Raw genomic sequence first — 12,177 nt, 5'->3', positions numbered from 1 at the left:
CTCACTCTTCTTGTACCAGTCAGTGACTTTGTATTGTTCAAGATTATTGTACTTGTTCTTTATTATGTATACCCCTTTTCAAATGTAAAGCACCATGAAATGAATGGCTATATAATAAATACTAATAATACATGCGGTGATATGACTGCCCACTCCCAGCACCAGAGAATCCTCACAGTGTGAGTGCTGTGTGGATTCACAAGTCTGCAGTCTCATAAAGTAAAAGTCTGCAGTCCCTCTAAGGTCAGACAATCCCTTTAAACAGAACACATGTTAGTTGCAGCCCAATACATATTATACACATTGGTATCTGGAAGCCTCCAGTTTTACCTCTATACTGTATTTTTCTTCATGAATGTAAACATAGACATAGCTGGTGGGTCCTCGCCTTTTTCTAAGCCCTTTGGTTATTGCACCCCTTGGACAACTTTTCCACGATACTTTTTTTGTGTTTAACTTTGCCTGTTTCTGTCTAGTGCTGTTTTAGTTGCTATATAATAATTTCTTGAGACATTTATACAACTCATTTTAATTTAAAGGTGTTTCCACTGCTGGAAAACTTCTTCTTAACAGCTTCACTGGGCAGCATAAAAAAAAATTATTGAATAATTACCGTTCTTCCAGACTATCATGTGACTTCTGCAGCCAGTCAGTAGCTGCAGCCTTCACTACACCTCCAGATCAGCCACCAATCTATGGACTTGTGAAACTGGGTGACTCAGTGGGTAACACAGCTGCTTTGCAGCATCTTGGTTTCAAATCCCACCAAGGGCAACATCTGCAAGGAGTTTGTAGGTACCCCCTGTGTTTGCGTGGGTTTCCTCCGGGTTCTCTGGTTTCCTCCCACATTCCAAAGACATCCTGATGGGGAATATAGATTGTTTCCCCAATGTGGACAGCGATGATCATGTCTATAAAGCGCTGCAGAAATTAATGGCGCCATTTAAGCAAGTAAAATCAATCAAATTGTTTATGGTACGTGACTGCTAGAAGACAAAGTGTGGTGATGGGAGGGCAGAAAGGTAAACGGCTATTTGGGAATAGTTGTCCAGCAGTGAACAACCCCCTTTAAATCACTCAAAAATATACAGTATAAAGTAGTGTTCTTATACTTGTAACTCAAATTTTGCAATACTGTACAGTGGAAAAGTACGGATGCCATATTTAAAGGTTTAAAAGTTTTAACACATGGTGAGATATCCATTTTTGTTTTTTTATTCTTGGTGGGGCATTGGTTAAATGGCATCCATCGGCTCTCCTCGATCTTGACGCTGGGTTGAACCAATGACTGGGCTTCATAAGTGATTACGATGTTTACTACATATTGCAATGCTAATGTATTAGTCCCTAGTAAAAACTAAAAAATAAAGTGAAAAATTAAAAGAAAAAAAAGAACTTTTTTTTCAAAAACAGCTCCACCCTTATGGATGCGAATGGTATTGCAGCTCAGTCCTATTCGAGTGAAAGGGAGGTGACCTGAGATGGCAATACCAGATGCAGCCAAGGACAGAAGTATCGCTGTTGAGTTTTTTTTCTCATCTCTTACAACTAGTGATCAGCACAAGTGTTCACTACTAAAGTTTGCTGAGTATGGCGGGTGCTTGAGTGACACGTTCGTGTCCCCGCGGCCACATGTTTCATGGCTGTTAGACAGCCACAACATGCGAGGATTCACCTGACAAACACGGGCAATCCCCACATGTTCTGCAGCTGTCTAACAGCCATGAAACATGAGGACGCGGGGACTCGAATGTGTCACTCGAGCACCCGCGATACTCGGTGCATATCCGAGCACCCTACGCAAACTGCAGTAACGAGCAGAACAATTTCAGTAATTGTGATGGTTAAATATCAAGGTGTTTACAGCTTATGTAATTAGTACATGCGTTAGACACAAGGACATCTTTTTTCATTAATCATAGTGATCATCCCTAAAGGACAAATACTCCCTTTTCTACGAGTCTTTTCCATGGGCCATAGAGTTACCCGCGTGATAATCTATTGTTAACATTCCAGTCTAGATTGCTGTTGTATTGGTACAGATTAGTGCCTGTTTGGTACATTCTTGAGATCCTTTAGATTGCTTCGACAAGTATCTGACAGCAAGTCGTTCTAGAACGTTCTTATACAGCAAGTGGAATATTCTGGAATATTTTCCGTATTGCCGGTAAAGTGAATCAGATCTACGGGTATATATTTCACTTGGCTCAAAGATTTAAAATAACGACCACAAACGCAAATAAAAATGTTCCATAAGAAATCAACATTTATTGAATAAATATTGTATAAACAGGCTGACACAAGGTTATCTTTTACACACAAATGGATGGAATGGTCCATATCCACATCTGCAACTACACGCAATAAACAGTAAATTACAGTCAATTTGTTTTTCGTGCCAGTTGAAAATTTAATTTATTTTAATTTTTTTTTTTTCATATCGATTTCCATATTCACATGTCAATATTACGATCCAGAACATGCCACTTTAATAGAGAGAACGAGAAGCACTATCAAACATGGGTGGACATTTTAAGGGACAGGGAAGAGGAAACATACTCAATGGTGCATCAGGAAAACATCCAAACATCAACCCACGTGGGGGAAAAAAAAAATCAGATAAATCAGGAATTTTCAACTTTTTTACAGACCAATAGCGTTCCTAAGTTTTTATATTTTTTAAATTAATAAGCGCTTTTTTTTCTATTTTTAATACATAAAATCTCTTCAGTTCTGCGCCATTTGATCACATTTTAGAAATGTAACAGTTCCAATGTCATCAAAAAGTCCCCCCCTCCAAAAGAAACAAAAACAACGTACACGACAGCTGGCAAAATAACAAAAAAAAAATGAATATCCCTATTTCACAGTGTTTATTATAAGCCTCAAGATTTAGCAACTATATTATAGAAGATCATTCAGCATTATCAGAAAATACGTACAATGATCTCTGATGGGAAATGTCAAATTGTTAGTCGTGCACCATTAATCGTCAGAAGAAAAAAAAAATGCCCTAAAATTGTACGATAGTGAAAATTGGCACATACGTAGACCTAAATGATAATTAATTGACTGTACATGTTCATCTCTGTGACCTACCTAGAGTAAGTCAAACATCTCATCTAGTTCAAGTATTTCAATTGTAGTTTTAACGCAAGAACCTGATCGTAAGTGGTCGAATCGACCATCCCACCTCAGGGACAACAAATTGGTCAAAGTAATTGTTGTCTGAATGAAAGTGCAATGCTTGTCATGTGATATAATATAAAGTCATATAATTTGATACTTTTTGTCATAGGACACAATAACAGAAAAAAACATATTTCGCTTAAATACTTTTATATTCTTCGGTTAGGATTGATTACGGTATTTCATTTTTTTTTGCAATATATAAATATATATAATTAAATTAAAAATATATAAAGTAATGCGAGTTTCAGAAATTAAATACTGTTGTCCTAAACAATTTCCGAGCGCGGGGAAAAAAAAAAGAATTAAAAATAAAGGAAATAATCTCCACACTAGAACCTAATGATAATCAATGCAGGATTATCAAAAATGATAGGGTTCCTTAGGACTTTTTTGTTTCTGTTCACGAGGACTAAAGATAAAAGCATGTTGGCAAAATATAATGTGCTCACCGAGCCATGTCTAGTTGCGACAGGGACAGCAAATTAACTTCATAACAAGGGATCCCCACTTATGACTAGAGATGAGCGAACATCGTCGGCTCCCTCCTTATTCGGCAAGGTATAGTGCTTACTGAAGAAGCTGCATCGGGAACCCGGATACCTGGAGCACTCCCAATGATCAGCTGTTCAGCTGCATGCATGGAGAGCCTTTGTGTTGTGACTGTCACAATAGCGCCGAACAACTGATCATCGGGAGCGCTCCAGGTACCCGATGCAGTTTCTTCGGTAAGCGCTATACCTTGCCAAATAAGGAGGGAGCCAACGATGTCAACTCATCTATACTTATGACCCCTTTTAGCCCAAAATAGGGAGAAGATCTTAGAGAGTGGATTCTTTTTTGAAAGACATGGCCAGCTGGTCTTGGAAGAAGTTTGCATCATGTCGGACTGGGGTCCCAAGGACCCATCAGTGACAGCCCACTGTTCAGCTATATGCAAATATTATATCACCCGCATTTCCAATTTAGCTCCTATATAATAAACTGGGTAGTTTGATAAATGATTGAGATGTCACCATTGTCTATACATGGTGAATCAAGTATATTGTGCCAACACTGTTCATATAAGGCAGCCTACTCCTGCAGAGGGGCCTACCGGGGAAACTACCTGTTCCCTTGTTGGCCAGTCCGAACCTGGTTGGCATGTAATCTTGCATATGTATACACAGCTAGAGCTTTCTCAGCCAATACAGCTTGATCATTGGTGGAACGATCAGCTGATTTTCGGATAGGTATGTTTAAAGAAAAAAAAAAAATCTACCTCCCATGAGGCATTTTTTTTAAAAGATAAATGTATATTCTTTTATAAATTAGAGATAATGTTATGACATGTTGGATTTTTTTTCATCTACATAGCAGAATAAGATTTTTTATGATATGGTTTTATTGTAGCTAAAATCCATGTTGATCTACTAGACTGATGGGAGAACATTTTATACCATTTACATATACACATTTAAAAGTTTTAAATCCTTTGACAGAATTTCTTCAGTTCTTTGAATGCTCATTTCAGATACCTGAGGACTGTGAACTCCAGACTTATCTTGTGCATAGAAAGTATATAGAAAACCCTGTGGACCAGATTAAATCCTGTATATCTAGAATGTTAGCTGTTAAAATGTGTATTTATCTCCGATCAACTTCAATATTAGATATATTTTTTTTCTATATCGTGGTCATGGGTCATTCGACATGGTCATTGGTAAATATGAAAAAAGAGCTGACAAGGAAATACCAAACGGGATCCAAGAAAAAATAGAGCAACCCTAGTAACACAATTTATTAGTAAATTCCATAATAATTCGATAACAAGTCATAAATACAAGTAACCAATATTGCTCTTAAAGGGGTGTATTCAGAGGAGGCTCAGTAGGCAGAAAGAGCAAATGAATTTCTATCCTTTAACTACCAACAAAGAATAGCAATTCCTCTGTGGGACCCTGATCATAGGACAAATATGTCATCTATGAATCTCCTCCAAAAAGTATTTTTGATGCTCTCCATACCATATCTTTAAAAACAATGGATTACTCCCACCAGGGGGAGGTTAGCGTACGATGGGGTGCAAAAACTCCCCATCGCGGTCCCACTCAGCTGGTGGAGGTACTTGACATAGAACAAAAATAATTATATGTGAGTATAAATCAGAGTAGTTTGATGACAAAGGAGTTATGTGGTCTAAAGTAAATTACCCTGGATTTGATTAAGTGCTCAACTGCCTTAATCTCTGCTTCATGGGAAATGCTAGTGTATAGAGACTCCAAATCAATAGATTCCAGAAGGTTCTTCTAATCCAGCATCATCTTCCAATTTGACCAACAGGTCTGCTTTGTCCCTAATATAGGATGGCAATATCACAGCAAAAGGGTGTAGACTCTGGTCAAAATAAATACTAGCATTTATTTACTGATTAATAGATATGAACAAAAAAAACGTACCCAAAGACAACAGTCATCGAGAACGCCCATCACTGTATGTACTGTACTGTACAGACAGAATGACTGGACATAAGGCAACCCTTTCTTATAACTATATATTATCTATTTCTTTCTGTACAAGGAATGTCTTTGTATACATCACCATGCAAACCACCAAACTAATGAACTTTACCATTGAACTGAAAATTGGACGCAAACAACTTTTTTTTACTTTTAACACTTTTAATCTCTTTGATTCCACTTACTTTTTAGGTTGAATTGATACAGCTCATTGATGATACTGTAATATCTTTTCAAAATACTTTTTTGGGAGATCATGGTCATAATGGAAGAAAAGTCCTTAGATAGGCCATGTTAATTTTGTGCCTTACACTTTGATTAACTTGTTTAGAGATCAGTTATATTCCTTGTGTAAAAATGTATTCAGGTTGGAAAAGGTTTTCTTGAAATTCATATTCATTACGTTTCAATAAACATCTTTTAAGTGTGGGATTTCAAGTTGGGGTGACTCCCTGTTTGATCTCATGGGATAAATGGAAAAAGTTTAGGCTTCTATATACGTTAGATAACTTTTGTCTTGGATTGGGGTGAATCAATTTGCATGACCTGGTCCTTTGGCCATGACAGTAATTTATGGCTGTAGAGGATGAGAATCAAGAGACCTGGCTCTTACCTGATGACATCCACAACTTCTTTTAATCTGCTGGCCTGGTACAACTTCACATGTGCGTTATGCCACAATGATTATTGTACAACTAATCAAAAGCAGAGCAGTGGATGTCAACATGTAAAAAGTGGTTCTCACGCCTCGGGTCCAGTGGCCAGAGATATTTGTAGCCAATGGACTGGGTCATGTACATTGATTTGCACCAATTCTACTCTTAGCCTTCAGCTGAATGATCACTTTGCCATCTTTCCTGTAGATAGTGATATACGTCTCTCTGTGGAGAACAGAGCTCAGATGGGGTACCACCACATGCACAATGCAGAAATTAGTCCAAGAGTCATAGAATGTTACAGTTGGAAAGGATCTCCTGGGTCATCTGGTCCAACCCACTGCTCAATACAGGAGTCACTAAATCATCCTGGACAGATGTCTGTCCACCTTCTTTATGAAGGCTTCCATTGAAGAAGAACTTGCCACCTCTCGGGGCAGCTTGTTCCATGAAGAATCTGGCACTTGTCTGATGCATGTGGAAATCGCGATTTATTTCGAAAATGCAATCCACCAAAACGTGACATTTCAGTTAATAACTTAGACCTTCATCAGATGGATTGCTGAAGAAACAGACTAAAGTGTTATAGCGCGTGGAGGATAGGGTAGCAGCCCAGAGAAGTGCGCTATCTCTCCTGACTCTCTCCCATACAAGAATGCTAACCGCTCCTGTGCTCTTTAGGAGAGGGCTGCTTCCAGATCCTTCATAATCTGTCGGGGTAGAGTCAAATTTGATGGTAGGTTGATTTGCTGGAGGAGAAAAAGGGTGTGGGAGAGATCAGCGCAACATAGGTAGGGTCTTATCCGAGGTGTATGTCAGGCGATAAATTCAAAATTACACTTGCCTTTTATGAGTATCTTTAAAGCATGTATTAAAGCACATCATCTACAGCAGATCCACAGATCAATAAATGACCAAACGATATCCAGTAAAGAAAGGAGAGGTTTGTGGATGATTTCCGTACTTGATGATAAATGATGAGACGTATATCCCAGATTGTCAAATGGATAGTGGTTTATGCTGTGTGTTTCAAAGTACAAAAGACTTCTTCATCAGGAAAGATCACTAGTATCTACTGATGAAGACTAGTGGTCTTGTACTGATGAAGTCTTTGGTACTTTGAAATATGTAGAATAAACCACTATTTTTTTGACAATCTGGGATATACGTCTCATCATTGATCAGCAAGCGAGGAAATCATCCACAAACTTCTCATTTCTTTCCATTTTTTTGGATTAACATTAAAAACTGGGAAAAAATAAAATCATGGAAATAGTCATCCAGACGTCTGGTCTACGCGTTTCGAGCAAAACACTCTTAAATCTTAATCATGACTAATCCAAATAAATATGAAACTTTAAGATTTTTTTATTTGATATAGCAGCTGCTGAATGAACACCTTTTTTCTCCTGCAAATTCAACCCAGCAACCGGCCTGGAGCTTTCCATACCCCATGCCCTATCTGGCATTCCTCCTTCTTTGGTAAGCTGATGATTTTTCCTTTTTTTTTCCCTTCCTCACATTATTTTCAACCTGCTGAAATCGACACCTTCAGCCTAATGTATATGGGAACTTTTAGGAACAGGGAAAAGAGCATTTCTGGTCTCGGAACCCGAGAAACGTCCCAATCGTCAGACTTTCATCGTTCACACATCTATAACACATCAAATATATTTTATAAATGTTATATCTGAAAATATTTATGGTAAATCCAATTACTATATGTTTTAGCTAACAATTACAGCATATAATTGTATATCTCAACACAAATTGGGCCAAAAGAAGAGTTTTTAAGTTGATTCCGAAATTAGGCTATCTTCATATCTAAAGGACATACATATCTTATAAAACGCACACACGTCTGACACATGTATAATAAGGAAATCTGTTTTGCATGTAAAGATTTTTGGGTCCCATTTTGCAAGTTCAATTTAACATGCAAAACACAGATACAAACTTTAATTTTTTTTTTTGGATAAATAAAAAATTCAATGGATATTACGTCTTAAAACATCACCATTAGACTGTCCTCATGGGTGACAATTCGTAATGTCGTAACTTCTGAATTCTACAGAGCAGGGAAAACATTTGTCTTCTCCGCTACAGTTTACCCACACTGCTGACCACCAACCTTGGCATATGTTTTAAGCATTTCTCTAGTTCAGATATCCCATGCATTGTCAGAGAAACATGCCACTTTTTTATTATTTCATATCCCTTTTAACCTCTTGGCTGCCCAAATCCACTGCGAAAAAAAACCATTTGCAGAGGGTGCAGAATACTGGCAGCAAGGGGTTAATATTGCCTATATATTGATTTAATTGTCCAACCTGGCCCAGAGCGTGTCGGGAACTTTGTTATGAAACCTTGGCAGGGGTCGGCCATCTGTTTTAAGGCTTGGGGAAATCAGATACAACCAACGACTCAGGCCATTTTTGCATAACATAAAAAAAGGCATTTGATCTCAGAAATCTCAAACCCGTTGTTATCAACTGTACAGAGAGGAGAGGATTTTTTTTTTTTTTTAATCTTTGGAAGAAGGATGCACCATTAATTTTCTTATGACATCATTAAACAATACCTATTTTTGACACCATTGTTATAATCAAGCATTTTTAGAGATGGCAGTTTAGATTACAGGCAGAACGAGTGACCATTTTGAAGAGCGAACATCGCCAATAGGAATTACTCTCTAATTGTTTGGAACTTCCTGTGGGTCCGGATCATGTGCTACACACACAATACACCCTGCTTCACAAAGTGATTTTCTGTACTTCTGAGCACAACAGTCACATATTAGTCACAGATGCCGGAATTCTGCGGCGTTCCATCAAGAAGATGAAGATCCACATTGATCAATTCGTGACGGTTTCCACTTCTCTGCTGAATCTTGCCGTATCTTAACTAGAGGAAGAAGAGAAGAACATGCTTTAAAATTCATTTTTATAAATTATTTTTTCCTTTTAAAATAAGTTTTACAACTAACTAATATACTTCAATTATTAAAGGTTCACCGATATAAAGATTTCAGTGTGGTCTTGGGTACCAAATGCTCCACTTTTGACTTTTTCCAAACTTGGGTCGGCACTTCTTGTTTTGGCATGTCATTGGTACTAGGTATGAAGAGGGATGGATAACTGGCTCATTTCAATAATTAAATTACCCCCTTTCTATGACTGTGCATGGTAAGTAACAGAGAAGAGGAATGGCTTGGCTAAAGATGTTAGCCAGACCTTTTTACACACATTGCTGTTGTGTCCATTCAAAGCCATCCACAACCCGTCTCCTCCATACATCTGTGACCTCGTCTCCCGGTACTTACCTGCATGCAACCTCCGATCCTCACAAGATCTCCTTCTCTACTCCCCTCTTAGCTCCTCTTCCTACAATCGCATACAAGATTTCTTCCGCGCATCCCCCCTACTCTGGAATGCTCTACTCCAACATATCAGACTCTCACCTACAATGGAAACCTTCAAAAAGAACCTGAATACCTATCTCTTCTGCAAGTCTACAACCTTCAGTAACCACCGATCCACCAAATCGCTGCACGACCAGCTCTCCCCTTGCCTATTGTACCCTCACCTATCCCTTGTAGATTGTGAACCCTCACGAACAGAGTCCTCTCTCATCCTGTACAAGTTATGAATTTTATTGTTTAACATTACTGTACTAGTTTTTATGCATAGCCCTTTTCACATGTAAAGCCTTAATAGTCATAAATGCTTAAAGATTAAATATAGTTAAAATTAATAAATAATCAAACATAAAAGGAAAAAATGTAAAATGGAACTTCTAGAACAGATTTTTTTTTTTTAGTTCTTCACAAAGCCAGAGATGATTTATGGACAGGTGTACTTTGTATGCTGTATAACATCAATAGCATATACAGTATGTGATCAGAATATTTTTACCATATATTAGAGATTTTACAAATCTAGAATAATGTAATTCATTCAATCATTCTTCAAAATAGATGAAAAAAAAAAAACTTCTAGCTGGTAGATTCCAAAAAAAAATGACAGGTTGTTCCGATAAGTGGGAAGAGCCGCCCCCTTACATCTCTTTCTGCAGGTATGTGAATGTCTGTGATGTGTACGCTTGTGACGGCTCAATGCCCGGGGCTCTTCCTGGCCAATTACAACATATCTGCATTTGCAACATTATCCTCTTCCTAACAGAGTAGAGAGATCAGAGAAACCACCTAGTCTGCTCATTCTATAATGATTTCAGATGCTCCCTAAATTCCTTTCCTTTTATAGGTAAAAGTTAAAAGAATAGACCTCTACAAACCATTTTTGATAATTGACTACAAAGCTATTATACACTGCAATTTTAGTTGAAAGACAAGAAAACATACAGATGTGTTGTCCTCTGTCTGTAACCATCAGGTGGAAGGACTCTGGACTCCATTCGATTTAACTTGGCCATGGACTTCATAATGTTCTTTGAAAATTACCAAGAGTCTCCACCATGATCTGGAGATTCCTGCTTCATGGGACCCTAAGTAAATTATATTGAGAAGATGTGGAAGTTCAGCTCATATAATTTCCAGACTTCTAACCCAAATATTATTTAAATTTGCCAATGTGTTTGTGAGCCAAGAGCTATCCCTCTTGCTACCCTACCAACATGTATTCTTGGTTGATTGTGAATGTGACATGAATTGAGAGAGAACATGCTGCTTCCATAAACCTCACGGGGTAGCTTATCTCTCTTGAGAATTAAAGGATTGTGAATGTTACAATGAAATCTGACCAAACCTGAGATCTAAAAAAAAAGTTAGACCAGTGTGGCTAGAAAAATAAGAGTTTGCCTTATTAATCTTCATGTTAAATTAAAATCACTCAATGAGGCAGTGGAAAAGTTCACGTTTTGACCGTGCAATGGTCTTAGTCATAAATAAGACGATTGCACGTTTTAAACTCGTCAACTCTTCCGCTATTATACTATTACACATCTATTCCAGTTATCCCTGGCTCCGCTCACTTCTTTTCGATTCAGTGTCCTGTGTTGTGCTCCACATCGGGATTTAGGTGTGGGTCAATGACCAGATCTCCCTTGACCTATTTGAGGCCCTTTGAAACATGCACACACCCCCTATGACTTGGGATTAAGACTGTCTACTGTTCCTTGTGTGTTATGCTCCATTTCCTGTAATACTGTGTTTCAACTCTCATCCATCCCTGCTAGGTTCCACTCCATCTGTCTGGTTGCTCCTGAGGTTCCAGTTTCCATATTCGACATGTATTCTGGAAGCTGCACCAACTTCTGGGATTCAAATGCTCACCTGGACTAGAGGCTTATCGGATCCACCTCACCTGGTGAGTCCAACCATTTTCTGCCCCATTTTGTGATTATTTTTTATTTATTTTTAACACGAAGACGCAATAAACTAATTTTATTATTTTTCTAGCCACATTTGTGAAAACCTCTTACTTTTTAAATTATCTTTTGCCGGATTTAGTGAATTGATTATGGCTATGGTTGAGTATGGCTGTATATCCATACAAGCAAGTTCTTCCTCTTCCATTGTTCTAAACCTGAGATCTGCCTAGTCATCGAGTTGAGCTCAAATGGACAGTCAGCCAACATTGATCTAACACGTATAGCCATGTTTAGCTTCAATCCAGATGAATCTTTCGATATTTCAATTTATCTAAATCTGATCAGATATTTTCAAGAATCAAGAAGTAATGATTCATTTTTTCTTTTCACGTTTTTTCACTTTTTATTTTATTTTTTTATCCTGGTCTGGATTAATATATTCTAGAGCTATTTCGTGATAGAGAACATAGTGTTCCCTACCATTAAGTTTTAAAACTCTTGTTCAT

General features: G+C 37.8%; 1 protein-coding gene and 1 long non-coding RNA gene across 6 annotated transcripts in view; one reads left to right on the top strand and one right to left on the bottom strand.

Annotated features, from left to right (window-relative positions):
* The window catches only part of LOC141088207 (uncharacterized), a 37,881-nt gene extending 26,225 nt beyond the window's left edge, over positions 1-11,656 (top strand). The window contains exon 4 of the long non-coding RNA XR_012231852.1: positions 11,537-11,656. This is a non-coding gene — a long non-coding RNA (uncharacterized lncRNA). The remainder of the gene's footprint in view (positions 1-11,536) is intronic.
* The window catches only part of ERC2 (ELKS/RAB6-interacting/CAST family member 2), a 1,295,684-nt gene continuing 1,285,751 nt past the window's right edge, over positions 2,245-12,177 (bottom strand). For all 5 annotated transcript variants that reach the window (XM_073574140.1, XM_073574143.1, XM_073574142.1 and 2 more), the window contains one exon: positions 2,245-9,247. The gene's annotated coding sequence lies outside the window, so the exon portion shown is untranslated. The remainder of the gene's footprint in view (positions 9,248-12,177) is intronic.

This window comes from Dendrobates tinctorius, unplaced genomic scaffold (assembly GCF_039654945.1).
Source record: "Dendrobates tinctorius isolate UK_male_01 unplaced genomic scaffold, ASM3965494v1 ptg000038l, whole genome shotgun sequence".
In the NCBI taxonomy this organism is placed as follows: domain Eukaryota; kingdom Metazoa; phylum Chordata; class Amphibia; order Anura; family Dendrobatidae; genus Dendrobates; species Dendrobates tinctorius.
This window is presented reverse-complemented; position numbering and strand designations above follow the sequence as displayed.